Source organism: Petaurus breviceps, unplaced genomic scaffold (genome assembly GCF_028583685.1).
Source record: "Petaurus breviceps papuanus isolate PSGF00001 unplaced genomic scaffold, PetGlider_PUasm1.0 90734, whole genome shotgun sequence".
Classification (NCBI taxonomy): domain Eukaryota; kingdom Metazoa; phylum Chordata; class Mammalia; order Diprotodontia; family Petauridae; genus Petaurus; species Petaurus breviceps.
In genome coordinates this window covers 11093597-11105148 of record NW_027187327.1, presented here as the reverse complement: position 1 = coordinate 11105148, position 11552 = coordinate 11093597, and the positions used below count along the sequence as shown (strand labels likewise).

Here is an 11552-nt window from a genome sequence, read left to right as displayed (position 1 = left end):
TGATGAAAAAAACCAGAGTTGAATAGAAAACTTGACATTCAGATACAAGAAGCAAAAGAAGCATGAGAAAGTAAACAGGGAAAAGAAATCATAAAGAACTTGTCAAAGTTGAACTATTTACATTCCTACATGTAAAAGCAATAATTGTAATGTATGAAACTTTTCTCAGTATGAGAATAGTTGAAAGGAATATAAATGTGTAGATAGATAGATAGATAGATACATACATACATACATGCATACATACCTACATATATGTCTATATAGGAGGGCATATGGGCATATGAATACATATGTGATTGTGTGTATATATGTGTACCAGCATACATAGACAGAGGACACGGGACCAATTGAATAGGAAGGGATGATACTTAAAAGGTGAAATTGAAGATGAGAGAGGAATATAGTGAGAGGATATGGGGAGAGACAGAATGGGATAAATTATCTCATATAAAAGAGTCAAGGGAAAACTGTTACAATGGAGGGGAAGAACAGGAAGGCAAAAGGGATAGAACAAGTGGGGTGGCAGGATAGGATGGAGGGAATTATAGTCAGTATTTCACAATATATCCACTATGGAAATGTTTTGCATAGCTTCACATGTACAACCAATATTGAATTGCTTATTTCCCTGTAAGGGTGGGTGACAAGGGAGAAAAGGAAAGAATCTGGAATTCAAAGTTTTAAAATCAAATGTTTAAAAAATATACGTATTATTTTTTTACTTTCAACTGGGAAATAAAATATACAGGCAATGGGGCATAGAGATCCATCTTGACCTACTGGAATGTCAGAGGGGGAATGAGGGAGGATGTAAGAGAGAGCAGATTGGGGGAGGGGGTATTCACTCTTTTGGGGTGGTTAGTAGGAGAAAGATGGGGAGAAAACATGTAACTCAAAATCTTGTGGAAATGAATGATATAAACTAAAAATAAACATAAAATTTAATTAAAAAAAAAAGAAATCCTTTAGGGCAAGAGTTATTATTTTTTTTTCTTGGTGTGGTTTGCACCTAGACAGCTAAGTGGTGCAGTGGACAAAGTGCTGGTCCTGGAATGAGGAATACTCTTTTTTTTGTATTCAAAACTGGCCTCAGACACTTATTAGCTGTGTGATCCTGGGTAAGTCACTTAACTCTGCTTCAATTTCCTCATCTATAAAATGAGTGGGAAAAGGAAATGGCAAACCACTTCACTCTCTTTGCCAAAAAAACTTCAAATGAGATCACAAAGTGTAGGACATGGTTAAAATGATTGAACAACAACAATTTTATGGATCACTTTGGCAATCTGATGAACCCTACGGACCTTTTTTTAGAAGGACATTTTAAAATCAAATACAAGAGATTACAAAGGACACCGATTACATTAAAATACATTATAAAAACTTTTGTTGTTTTTTTTTCCCTTGTTATGAGTTTACCAACACAGGTTAGGACCCATTGCCAGACAGCATATATTTTCAAAAAATAGAATTTCATGAAGCAAATGAAGGCCATCTTTTCTTTATCGTTATTTGACATAGTGATAGGTTCATATCTGCTGCATAAGTCTGATGCCAAAAATCATTATCTATTCAGAAGATATTCCAAGGTATTTTGTACTCAAGGCCTAATGTACTTACCACCTTAGCCTTGTTGTTAAAAATATCTGTATCTATCCAAATCTCCCCTTCTTATTGTAGAACAAATCTCACCATATGTAAGGCATAGAGTCTGAAGAAATAGATGGTGATACTGTTAATTTATTGGTCCTTAAGGCTGTTCTTCTATCTCTGAGAAGAAAATTTTCCTAAAATTTATCTCACAAAAGTCAGCTGTTGATGTTGCAAATGTTATGCATTGCTGCTTTGGCATGTCTCTCTGATGCAGTGATATCCCACTAGCTCTTGTGCTTGGTTTCTTCCCCAAATGATTTTCTATTGTTTATGCAATGGAGATTGCCCAAAGTGAAATTTCTCTAGATCCACCTTGGACTTAGTGCTTCTTTTGACCTCCTGCCAGTTCTGGGCTTTATCTTCCTGTAAACTTTCATGAAGAAGTCATGTATCATTGGTGTGAAGTATGTTGCCCTAGCTCACAACCTGTGTGTGGTCTCTGTGAACATTTAGAATATAATCTATAGGGCATACAGATTGTACCTGTGATTTCATCTTTATAGAAAACTTCAAGTAAGGAAACTCCCTCCACTTTTCCAGGTCCATCCTTTCTTTGCAACTTGTAGACTTGAAGAATTTCCTAGTGTGGTAGTGTCAAGCATACAGTCCATACTTCAGAGTCTGGAAGCAAACAGATGAAAATTAAGAAATATTTAATAAAATAGATATAAATACAATAGAACATGGATAATGTTAACATGTGGTTTTCTAAGTCAACATATGGCTGCAGGGATCCTTATGTAAGATATAGTGACCACTATTTCTATTTGAATTTAACACCTATGTCCTAGAGCATGGAGGATAAGTGACTTGACCAGGGTCATGCATCCAGTATGTCTTCCTGGTTCCCAAATTTGTACTCTATCTACCATAGCATGTTACCTCATTTGCTACAAGTATCTTGCATAAAATGATGAGAATGCAATCTTCATTTCCCAGTATAAACAGAAGGCTCTCTGTAGTTCTCACTATCATGTTGAATGAGGTCCTATAAACCTAAATGAAAAATACCCAGGAAAAGGTTACTGAATCTGGAGATAATTGTCTTTATAATTAAAGGCAGCCAGAACACTTGATCCCATACAAACAATAAGTGTCATTCAGGTTGACTTCAGTTTCTGGGAAACCAAAATTCTGCTCGTTAATACACCAATATGGGTAGGTCCACCTTGCCCACAGTTGTAAGAATAACTCTTCGGCCCCTTAAGTTGCTCTCCATTACATCAGTCTCTCACTCTAGGCCCTTTACACTTCTGGGAGATGTCATTGTGCTCACTTATATGTCCTCTAATGGATTTGGCCATAGTATTTTGGCAAGATTGGTTTGAAATGAAGCTGCTTCTTGCTTTGTAAATAAATGAAAGAATGGATGAATTAAAATGGGTTTAATAAATACTATTTGCGATGCACTATACTAAGTGCTGGGGGTAGCTCACATGTCAATAGGACATTAACAAATTTAGAAAATTCAGTGATAAGTTAGACAGAAAGTCTCCATGATCCTTAGGGTACAGTGGCAAAGCAAATGGTGACACAGTTTCTTTAATGTCATTTCCATGGATAAAAATGCAGGTGTGACACATTCATATCTAGACATATTCACATTTACATGCATGTATATATTATCAAGTATATAAACATATACATATTTATTGCATATGTATTACATATCTTTCAAATCATAGCACAAAGTCACATGCCCTTTCTCCCTCCTGTTGGAGGGTAACAAAGAACTCAATTGCTTGATTGTACCTGCATATGATTTTAAAGTCAGATGGCATACATCAGGAATCTTAAAGGCTATTCACTATACTCTTAGGTCTGCTCTTTCATTTGCCTTATAGTTCTAACTAGGTAATGGGTTTTCAATGTTCTTTATGCTATGGAACATGTTGGTAGATTAGTGAAGCTAATGGACCTCTTCTCAGAATAATGTTTTTAAAAGCAGAAAATAAAATACATAGGGTTACAAAGGCAACCAAATTATATTTAAATTGTTATAAAGTATTTTTAAATAAATTCAAGAAATCTAGATTAAAAATATCTGACATAGGTGGTTCCCCAAAGTATTTCTCAGAAAGCTACTCTTTCTTACCCCGCTCAGAAGAGGATTCCCTGCCTTAACTCCTAGCTGATTTAGGGCAAATCACTTTGCTTTACCTCTTTCTTTGTGTATATATATATACATACATACACATATATATGTGTATGTATATATATATATACATACACATATATATGTATATATATATATATTGCAGCATGTAGAAGGATTTCAAGCAACCCTCAAAAAATGTAGAGGAAAACATCCTTTTAATGTAGAGGAAATCTTTTGGAGGGCACAGGTTGTGAAGGCCCGCTTTGGACTCTTGTCATTTCTTCCCAGCTGACTCTAATTAAGCATTACATTTTCCACTCAAATTGCCTTTGAGCTTTGATAAACTTCTAAAAGGTGCCAAAAATGCAAAAGAAGGGAATGAAGAGAAGGGATAAAAGCTGACAGCCTGTTATCATTCCTGCCATCATGGCAAAAAGTCCTTGTTCCCCATAAATATAATTGAGTAAATTAAGATATAGAGAGATGATATCACTTGCCCTAAGGTGTACACGTGTTTTTTACTCCTAGTCCAGGGTTTTTTTTCCAAGCTTGTATCATGGTCTATTTCATTAAACTGGTTCCACAGTTTATACTACCTGCTTCTTTGTTTAAGCACAGTTTGCTCAATCATTATTCCACAGACAAATCTGAGTCCAGGTGATAGAGACAGACTGTACACTATCATAAAACTTCAATTCTCATTTGCTATAAAGTTGATCTTCCTAACTAAGCTGAGAGGATTATTTCCACAAGAAATTGAAGTTGTACCTCATAAAATCAATTTCTTGATGACCTAAAGTCATCAATACTTGGTTGCTAGGGGGCGGCCAGGTAGCACAGCAAGTAAGAGCACCGGCTCCAGTGTTGAGAAGACCTGGAGATCGAATCCCGGGCTCAGACACTTAGTACCCACCCAGAAACACCTGGCCGTGTAACCTTGAGCAAGTTACTTAACCCTGATTGCTTAAAAAAAAATACTTGGTTGCTATTAGTATGGAAAGGGCATGCTCTAAATAGTCAATTATAAGAATGTCTAATTAAAATATGTAATATTTTACCTCACCTATCAAAATGACATAAAAATCAAAATAGTCAGTGTTGGAGAGACTATGAGAAGATAACACAGATAACATTTATATAGCACTTATTAGGTACATAGTAAATACTTTATAATTATTATCTCATTTCTTCACAATAACCCCAGCAGGTGGGTGCTATTATTATCCTCATTTGGAGATGAGGAAACTGAAACAAACAGACATTGTGACTTGCTCAGTGTCAGCTAGTAAAGTCCTGAGGACAGATTTGAAATCTTCTTCCTGACTCTAGGACCAACACTTTATCTACTGCATACTACTTTATCTACTTTATATTTTATACATACTGCATATCTACTTTATCTACTGTATACATCTACCTATACACTATTGATGTAACTGCAAATTCATCCAGCCATTCTGGATAGAATTGGTAATTATTTTAGGAAAGTCACTAAGCTGCATGTATGTGTATATATATATATGCATATATATATACACACACATGTGTTTATATGTTATCTATGTATAGACATATCCCATATAAATGATCAACATATACCAAAATAGTTATAGCAACACTATCTTTCATAGCAGAAATCTTGGAAGTAAAATACTTAACCGTGAGCTAAGGAAAACAAAACAAAACAAAAAAAAACTATGGTACATAAATGTGATGAAATATTACTCTACAATATAAAATGGAAAATTTGAGGAATTCAAATAAACTGATATAGAGTGAAATAAATAGAAACAAAATTAAAAAATTGCATGCATATGTATATTTATATGTATATACTTAAGCATCATACTCCATATATGCTGCATCCTTATGGCCTGCTGATGATATTTCCATATGGCATTGTTGTTGTCTCATCTCAGTTGCAGCCCAACTCTTTCTTATCTTTTTGGGGGTTTTCTTGTCAAACATACTGGAGTGTTTTGTCATTTCCTTCTCCAGCTCATTTTATAGATGAAGAACTGAAGCAAACTGGATTAAGTGACTTGCACAAGGTCTCAGGGCTACTAAGTTTCTAAGACCAGGTGTGAGCTCAAGAAGAGGAGTCTTCCTGGTTCTAGGTCTAGCATTCTATATACTTCACCATCTACCTGCCCTTCCATATGGAGATATATTGCCAAATGGAGATGTAGGAGGCCAGAGAAGCTAAGTACCACTATATCCTTGCTATGTTAGGGTTTAGTAAACCTCCCCCCTTGGTTTAATACTTTGCAAGTGTTCCATTTTGTTCTAAGATCAAACCCCAACAGAGAGAATAAAGGTTTACAGTTGTACCTTCAACAGGAGGAAAACAATTTCTGTTGTGTGATCTTTATAGTAATGGAATCACCATAGCAACCCCTCCACCTGTGGAACCCTTTGCCTCTTTGCCTTTCTCTTGTCTTTCTTCCCTTTAGCCTGGGCTTTAATTTAAAACTGTCAATTTGTTCCTCTGTGGAAAGCTTAGGATCCTAGATTTGGATCTGGGAGGGGCCTCAGAAACCATCTAGTCCAAGTCCTTAATTTTCCATTTGAAGAAATTAAGACCCAAGGAGTTTAAAAGTTCAAAGTGCACAGGTAGAAAGCATAAGAGGTAAACCTGAACTCAAATGCTTTCACTCTAAAGCTAGGACCCTAAATTCCTTTCCCTAGTGGAGGGAGATCGGGTATGGCTCTACATCTTCTTGTATCAAATTCCTGTCTGCACCTTGAAGCTTGTCTAGTCGACACCCCTTTCACCCTTGAATAAAGGGATCAATTATCATTACAGGAGAAAAGAAACTATCTTATTTTAAGGCTACTAGAGTCTACCCTCTGCCTCCCAGAACAAAAGTTAGCCAGGGTTTTTTAGAATACCTAGTTAAGGCTTTCCCCAGTTGGTAAAGAGAGAGTCCTTGGCTCTCTTAGCTTATAGTTCTAAGACCGTTGAAAGGGCTCTGCATTACCTTCCTGCTCTGCCTTTTTTTTTTGTTCAGTCATTTGTTCAGTTGTATTCAGCTCTCTGTGACCTCATTTGGGATTTTCTTGGCAAAGATAGTGGAGTAATTTTCATTTCATTGTTTGGTTCATTTTCACAAATGAAGAACTGAGGCAAACAGGGTTAAGTGACTTGCACACAGCTAATGTGTCTGAGACCAGATTTGAGCTTAAGAAGATGAGTCTTCAGGGGTAGCAAGGTGGTGCAGTGAATAGAGCAATGGCCCTGGAGTCAGGAGGACCTGAGTTCAAATCTGGCCTCAGACACTTAACAGCTGTGTGATCTTGGGCAAGGCAATTGACCCCAGTTGGCCTCCAAAAAAGCAAAAAAAAGAAAATGAGTCTTCCTGATTCCAGGCCTGGTACTCTATCCACTGTAACACCTAGTGACAGCTGACCAAAACTAACAAGCATTGTAATAATTCCTCTGAATCATTGTCAATCATTTTTATCATTCATAATCATTGAATTGTTTAGCATTACTCTGTGAGATGGACGAGAAATATGGCTAGTGAACATATAACTGAACTTAAAGGCTAAAAGACCTGTGTTCAGGTGCAATTTAACTTGTTAGTTGTGTGATTTAACCTCTCTGTCCTTTAGGCAACTTCCAAGAACTTTGGGATAAAGATCTCTATTTACAGAGGGAATTCCTATAGAAGGAGTTTTCTGCTGTATTGTCATAAAATTACATATAGAGTACTGCGAAGCATGTCAGAGTCCATCTAATTCAACTAACCTCCTCATTTTTGGAGAAGGAACCTGAGAACCAGAGAAATAAAATGACTTGTTCACATTTGGGTAGATACAGAATAATAGACATACTATGTAACTAAAGTCTCCAAACACCAAATCTGGTGCTTATTCTAAGCCACCATACTGACTTGATGGAGGATGCTATGGGTACAACTTTCCTTTATACTTTTCATCCCTGATTTATGACATCAGTTTGCATCATACAACATTAGTTAAATCAGACTGAATAATTGAATGCTATGGCCCTTGACTCATGACTGATTCCTCAGAGAATCCTTGGTCCTGGAATGTACTACGTCTTTGAGGCCAATGAAACATGAGTTTCTTGGCATGCAAGACCCAATTCCAAAGCCAACTGTTTACAAAAATGTTTGTCTGAGGACTTGAGAGCCTGTTTCCAGATGATAAATGATATTCAAGATCATTTGCCATGTCCATATCCCTAGAGGATGAGTAATGTGAACGTTTCAAAAATGCATCATCATAATAATAATTAAGCACATTGTTTTAGTCTTTAAAATAAAAAGGAGGGTAGTTACACATTCTTAAGGTGAATATTTCCATGTTCCCAATATCTATAGAAGAATGAATATAGGTGTGGGGGGGGGAGCCAGTTGCCAAAAAGCAAAGGAGTAGACCTAATAGCCATAACTCAATCCAGCTTTGACAGCACAGAAGCCCAAGACAATTTTCAGACTTGCTTTCTCAGAGCTTCCATGACCTTTGGGAGCTCTCCACTAAACCAGAATTGAGGACATTTGCTTTAAGTAGTTCCAGGCTTCAACAATGAGTAAAATAATAATCTCTAAAAGTTCACCAACTTCATGGATTTTTGAAAAATTCTTTTCCTAAGGATCAAAGTTTTGATCTGTTTTTTTTTTCATTAGTCTTGGTGAAGGATTCTTCTCTCCAAATATGTTTGTACTGGGAAGAAGAGAAGGATCTACCAAGAGTAAGAGAAATGGGTAGAGTCAGATGTGAAAGGGAAAATATGACTTAATGAGAATGACCTCTTCACTTTAATCAGCTTTGGTGCTTATGTTGTGCATACTATGTGGAAGACTGTGTAGAAATGAATTTTCATCTATAAAATAGGAATATTAACTGCAATAATTAGGCAGAGGGTTATTATGAGGATCAAGTGAAATAATGTATGTTAATTGCATTCCAAATCTTGAAACACTCCATAAATATTAGCTGCTCTTCCTGTTCTGGTTATTACTATCATGAGGTCCCCTTAATCCCAGTCTCGCATCTTGGGGTATGCTCAGTTCACATTCCAGTCAGGTGCAAAGCATGCAGAACGAAATGGTTTGTTTCCCTTTACTACACCCACTCCCCAACCACTTAAGAGCAGGGCAAAGAGACAGGTTTCCTGTCAGCCATGATGACTCAGGGATTCATACTGGATGGTAAAGAAAAGTCTCTCTCTCTCTCTCTCTCTCTCTCTCTCTCTCTCTCTCTCTCTCTCTCTCAATTAGCTGCTTTACAAGAACTCTATGGATAATAAAGGGTCAAATCCCACTGTGAGGCTTTAAGATTTCTAGATGTTTAAGGGAGTACAGTCCCCTACTCAGTGGCAGGGAAGGGAAGGACTCCATCATTCATGCCAGGAAAATAGATCCACCCTGCACTTCCACAATGGCCTGGAGAAGGAATGTTATATATGTGCTTACAGAGGTGCTATACATTCATTACTTATGGGCAAAAACTCTCAAATATTTTCTTTCTATCCTTTTCACCCACAAGCCTTCCTTGAATGAAATAGGTATCTAAAGCTGCTTTTTTGCTATTATTGGATTACAAAATAATATAAGTTCTTTGCAAACATCTGGTGATATTTAGAATAATTACTAATATATGGGGAAATAAAATCTGGTTTAGGTTGATTCATTAAACTATAAATATGAAGGCCTAGGTAGTGTAAAGTTGTTTTAAATAAACTCTCCATATATTTCTGTGGGTGGGTTGAAAAAATATTCTCCTCTTAGATGGGATCAGTTTAGATCATAATTTTTTGTTTGTTTTTCAATGCCACATGCTCCAGAATGACCTCTGATCCATTCTCTCAGCATTCAGAACTCTATTCCCTTAGTGTCTGTTAGTGAGATATTAGTAAAATAAGGCAAATTATTCATGCTAACATGTGAATGATTGGAAGTCCAAAATGAACATCATAAACCCCTACCCTCAGCCCATCCCAATCATCTTAGAAGGAGTTTCTTAGACTAGAAAAATTAAACTCATTTCTCCCTCATCAACACTGACTTTTGAACAAGTCTGATGCTATATCTCTATTTGATCACTTCATATAAACACCTTTTAAAAAGAATTATCAGAACAAGTTAATTCATTATTGGTGTCCAACATCTGTTGCACAAGGTTTCAGTAGTTATTATACAGTGAGGAAATTTGAGTGTGTAGCCTAAATCTTACACCTTAATTGAAACAATACAACTGATAGTATACATTCCGTGATGAAGATCTCATACTTTCATAATGCAAATAATTCCATTTGGGACAGTTTTAATTCTTAGAATTCCTGTATTTTTATAGTCTCTCTTTTAGAATATAAGCCATGAAATAAGGACTAATATGACAATTGAAATTTTTGAAACATGTTTCACCAGATTCTAGAATAAATACCTTATTATGCCCACAGTTTCCCACCTGGCCATAAGGAAATGTAGGATAGCATGAACATTTTCTCCCAAAGTTTCTATCTCTTCCAATTCAGCAACCAGTCAATCCATCTCTCCCAAGTAGTGTTTATTGATTGCCTATTAAGTGCCAGATGTTCTGCTCAGTGTTGAGGATGCAAAGAAAGGCATAAGACAACCCCAGCTCTCAAAGAGGTTATGGCCCAATGGGAGAAAAAATTATGCAAAGAGAAGCTATTAGCACGTAAGTTGAGGTAATGGCGGAAAGCGCTAAAATTAAGGGGGGAGGAGGAAAGGCTTCTTGCAGTTGAGACTAGATGCCCAAAAGACACCAGGGAAGTGAGGAGGTAGAGATAAGTAGGGAAATGTTCCAAGCATGGGAGACAACCAGTGAAAATGCTATCAGCAGACGGAGTATCAAGTGTGAGGAACAGCTCTTCATGGCTCAGCAGAATTAGTTTCAGAGTAACTATTCTCACCTTGATAGGGCTGCCTTTTGAGGAATTAAAAAGTTTGCTTGATGAGTCAAGCATTTATCACATGCTCTCCTTTTCTTGAAGTGAAACTTGCACGAAATGCCCAAAGAGTTGAAAATCTCATTGCTGTAGCATCTTTCTTATGTTGCAGTTTCTTAATGAGAACTGTAGTATCACATTCACTCCATCTATATAGGGTGCTTACATTAATGGCAGTAGACCTGTTTCTCACTCATTTTATCTTCACCTAAATTTTCCTGGGTCTTCCTGAGGATTTATGGGGGGAGACTTAGAGCAAGATTTGTTAATGAAAGGCTCTACCTTGTTCAAAATAAAGTCTGATATAAGGGGCAACAGAGCAATACCATATATCAAGAAGTTTGAGATACTCAAGCATATTTTCTGTTTCATCCCATGGAAATAAAATTAGAAAATATTAAAGCTGGAAGAGACCTAAAAGATCATCTTCTTCAATCTTCTCCCATTGTAGTTAAGAAAGGTGGCAGAGCTGAGACTCTTTGCCATGTCTTCTGAAGAAAATATATAAGATTTCAGGTTTTCTGTCTCATTTCACTGAAGACTTACCTTCTTGCTCCTTTTAAATATTATGGAGACTTTCTCCACTGTCCATTAGTCCTGCTTCTCCTTTTATTGTAATTATTTCTTCCCCGTCCCCCCGCCCCAGCTTTAAAAGACTAAAAGTAACTTCTCTTCAGGGAAACTCATTGCTCACTTCCAGACCTCTTTCATTATCTTATCACCTCCTTATGCCATTTATGGCACTTTCTTATTGAGAGTCCTATGGTTTAGTTGCTATTTGTCTTTCATTTTTGAAGAGGACCAATGGCATCATGGGATGATGTTTTGACTTGTGCATGAATTGGATTAAAGTGA

The 11552-nt window shown here is 36.6% G+C and overlaps 1 long non-coding RNA gene across 2 annotated transcripts in view; it reads right to left on the bottom strand.

Annotated features, from left to right (window-relative positions):
• Positions 1–415: 415 nt before the first annotated feature.
• Positions 416–11552, bottom strand: part of LOC138145370 (uncharacterized) — a 216375-nt gene continuing 205238 nt past the window's right edge. For both annotated transcript variants that reach the window (XR_011164202.1, XR_011164204.1), the window contains one exon: positions 416–2277. This is a non-coding gene — a long non-coding RNA (uncharacterized lncRNA). The remainder of the gene's footprint in view (positions 2278–11552) is intronic.